Source organism: Leucoraja erinacea, chromosome 10, assembly GCF_028641065.1.
Source record: "Leucoraja erinacea ecotype New England chromosome 10, Leri_hhj_1, whole genome shotgun sequence".
In the NCBI taxonomy this organism is placed as follows: Eukaryota; Metazoa; Chordata; class Chondrichthyes; order Rajiformes; family Rajidae; genus Leucoraja; species Leucoraja erinaceus.
Genome location: NC_073386.1, coordinates 1,073,802 through 1,077,780, shown reverse-complemented (window position 1 = coordinate 1,077,780; position 3,979 = coordinate 1,073,802).

Below are 3,979 nucleotides of genomic sequence, written 5' to 3'. Positions count from 1 at the left end.
TTTAAGATTGTTTTTACTAAGTTCAAAGTTCAAATTTATTTGTCACATGTACCATAAGGAGCAGTGAAATGTAATTTCCCATGCGGCATCACAATACACAACATCATTCAACACAGACATCCACCACAGCAATCTTCACTGTGGTGGAAGGCAATGCGGTTCAGACAGTCCTCCTCCTAAAATGGATTTAAGAGAGAGTTACTGTGGATAGAGGGGCTGGTGGAATCAAGGGATATGGGGAGAAGGCAGGCAGAGTTATTGATTGGGGACGATCAGCCATGGTCACAATGAATGGTGGTGCTGGCTCGAAGGGCCGAATGGCCTCCTCCTGCACCTATTTTCTATGTTTCGTCCTCCTCCTCCTCCCTTGTTCTCCCGTGGTCAGGGCCCTGACCCTCCATAGTGGCCGCTACAGACGGCCCGATGTTCAAGCCCTCTGGTCGGGATGGTCGGAATGCCGATGTCGGTACAGGTCGAGCACACCCGGAGCCGGTACTGGATAAATATAAATCTGCTTAGAATGGCAGGGTTGTTGAAATTCTGTAACGGTAGAGATGCGGCATTATTGAAACTCTACCCAGTTCCAAGTGTGAAATCCAAGGAAGAATATTTCACAGGTAGATGACTTTGGGATTGTAAAAGAGGCAATCTGAAGAAGGGTCTCAACCTGAAACGTCACCCATTCCTTCTCTCCACAGTGGCTGCTTGTCCCGCTGAGTTACTCCAGCATTTTGTGTCTTTATCTTCAGCTGATTTCAGTGTTGGATTGTTCATTGGGGCAAATTAAGGGGCAAATTAAGATGTGACGTAAAGCTTGAATGTGGGCAATAGGTAGACATGGCAGTCAGCATGGATGAGGCGAGCTGTATGGGACAGTTTCCGTGGTGTACCACGCTATGAAGGAGGGTCTCGACCTGAAACGCCACCTGTTCCTTCTCTCCAGATATGCTGCCTGTTCCGCTGAGTTACTCCAGCATTGTGTAACTATCTTCGGTGTAAACCGGCATCTGCAGTTCCTTCCTGCACTGATTCTATGGTTATTTTCTCGCTCCAATGTTTGATCAGGAAACGAAAATGGTGTTCACTTTCTAAATGGAGCTGTATGTGAACGAGCTGCATGAGGATTGTGTCACAGATGCTAGTTCTTTGTTTCCAGATTCCAAGGCAACAATAATCTGTGGGCAGCACTGATTTCACAATCTATGTATGTGATTTCATGCACTGGAGGAAGGGGAGGGATTCCACTTGGTGTGTTTGTCTTCTCAGTCCAATTACCGACACTTTCCAGTGAAAGAGATCTTGACGTCCACTCCATAATGCCCTTCACATCCTTTACATTTTTTTTAGAGAGATACAGCGCGGAAACAGTGTCCACATCGACCAGCGATCCCCGCACATTAACATAAGCCTACACACACCAGGGACAATTTTATACTTAAACCAAGTATACAAACCCAAGCCATTTAACCTGCAAACCTGCACGTCTTTGGTGCGTGGGAGGAAAAAACCCCTCGGAGAAAACCCACGGGGAGAACGTACAAACTCCGTACAGACGGCACCCGTAGTCAGGATCGAACCCGGGTCTCCGGCGCTGCCTGCGCTGTAAGGCAGCAACTCTACCGCTGCGCCACTGCGCTGCCCGGTGCCACAAACGGCCACGTAACCACTGAAGTGTAAGACTGAACACCTTTGCAACAAGGACAGCACAGTGCAGCAGGAGAACTGCTGCCTCACAGCGCCCGAGACCCTGGATCTGAATGGTGTCAGGTTAGGAAAAGAGGTGCAACGAGACCTGGGTGTGCTTATATATCAGTCACTGAAAGTACGCATGCAGGTGCAGCAGGCAGTGAAGAAAGCTGATGACATGTTGGCCTTCACTGCGAGAGGATTTGAGTTTAGGAGCAAGGACTCCACGCAGACAGCACCCAAGGTGAGGATGGAACGCGGGTCCCTGACGATGTGAGGTGGTAGATAGCTCTAACCGCTGCCCCACCTGCATTATGGAAAAATACCATAAATTACATCATTCTGTAGCAAGACTCGAGTCCTCAACTTAACAGGGGAGGGAATTGAAGAATACAGTTGAACAGAGGGATCTGGGTATAACCGTGCATAGTTCCTTGAAGGTGGAATCTCATATAGATAGGGTGGTAAAGAAAGCTTTTGGTATGCTAGCCTTTATAAATCAGAGCATTGAGTATAGAAGCTGGGATGTAATGTTAAAATTGTACAAGGCATTGGTGAGACCAAATCTGGAGTATGGTGTACAATTTTGGTCGCCCAATTATAGGAAGGATGTCAACAAAATAGAGAGAGTACAGAGGAGATTTACCAGAATGTTGCCTGGGCTTCAACAACTAAGTTACAGAGATAGGTTGAATAAGTTAGGTCTTTATTCTCTGGAGCGCAGAAGGTTAAGGGGGGACTTGATAGAGGTATTTAAAATGATGAGAGGGATAGACAGAGTTGATGTGGACAAGCTTTTCCCTTTGAGAATAGGGAAGATTCAAACAAGGGGACATGACTTCCGAATTAAGGGACAGAAGTTCAGGGGTAACATGAGGGGGAACTTCTTTACTCAGAGAGTGGTAGCGGTGTGGAATGAGCTTCCAGTGGAAGTGGTGGAGGCAGGTTCATTGGTATCATTTAAAAATAAATTGGATAGGCATATGGATGAGAAGGGAATGGAGGGTTATGGTATGAGTGCAGGCAGGTGGGACTAAGGGGAAAAAAAGTTGTTTGGCACGGACTTGTAGGGCCGAGATGGCCTGTTTCCGTGCTGTAGTTGTTATATGGTTATTAACATTTCTTGAGGAAATTTAGATGCAAGGAACTGCAGATGCTTATTTACAAAGAGAGACACAAAGTGCTGGAGTAACTCAGCGGGTCAGGCAGCATTGTGGGAGAACATGGATAGGCAATGTTTTGGGTCAGGACAATTTAGTCTGCAACTTTGTTTAGTGTATTTTAGTTTAGTGGTATAGCATGGAAACAGGCCCTTCGGCCCACCGAGTCCACATTGACCAATGGTCATCTGTACACTAGTTCTATCCTACACACACGGGGACATTTTTTTTTTTACAAAAGCCAATTAACCTACAAACCTGCACGTCTATGCTATACAGGAGCACCCGGAGAAAACCCACACGGTCACGACCAGAACATACGATCTCCGTACTGACAGCACCCGTCGTCAGGATCGAACTTGGGTCTCTGGTGCTGTGAGGCAGCAACTCTACCGCTGCACCACCGTTCCAAAAACATTTGCGCTCAAATCTCTGGAGAAGGGTCTCGACCCGAAACATCACCCATTCCTTCTACCCAGAGATGCTGCCTGTCCCACAGAGTTTCTCCAGCATTTTGTGTCCATCCCTGGAGAGGCCGGGTCTTGAACTGAGAACCTTCTGACCTAGAGGCAGGACTGTAATCTGCAGGCCCTAGAAACAATGAGTAGAAGCTTCTTCACCGTGCCTTGTGAATGCTGTTCTGAAATGTGAAAACCAGCAAACTCCAGGCAACACGTCCCTAGTTAATAATCTTCCCGGGGGCTAACTTTTGCCAATTACTTTACTGCCGAGCCAGTAAGAACAGTTGTCATCGTTAATAATATAACATTGGCCCTGGCGTCACCAGCTGATTTCAATCACTATTCCATTCATTAGCTCATATTTCATGGCCACTCCTTGTTTGACCTGACCCGATGCTTCAGAGTCAAGGACGTCTGTAAGTTTCGATGTTACCTGTTGTGGTTCCTTACTTCTGATCAGATGACATAATTACAGAGTTTGGGGCACCTCCTCAATGTTGAAATAAAGCAAATAGTTGCACATCGAGTCATACAGCACGGAACAGGCCCTTTGGCCCAAATACACCATGCCGACCAAGATGGCCCTTCTACACTAATCTTATCTACCTGCGTTTGGTCCATATCTCTCTAAACCCTTTCCTAGCCATACACCGGTCCAAATGTCTTTTAAAT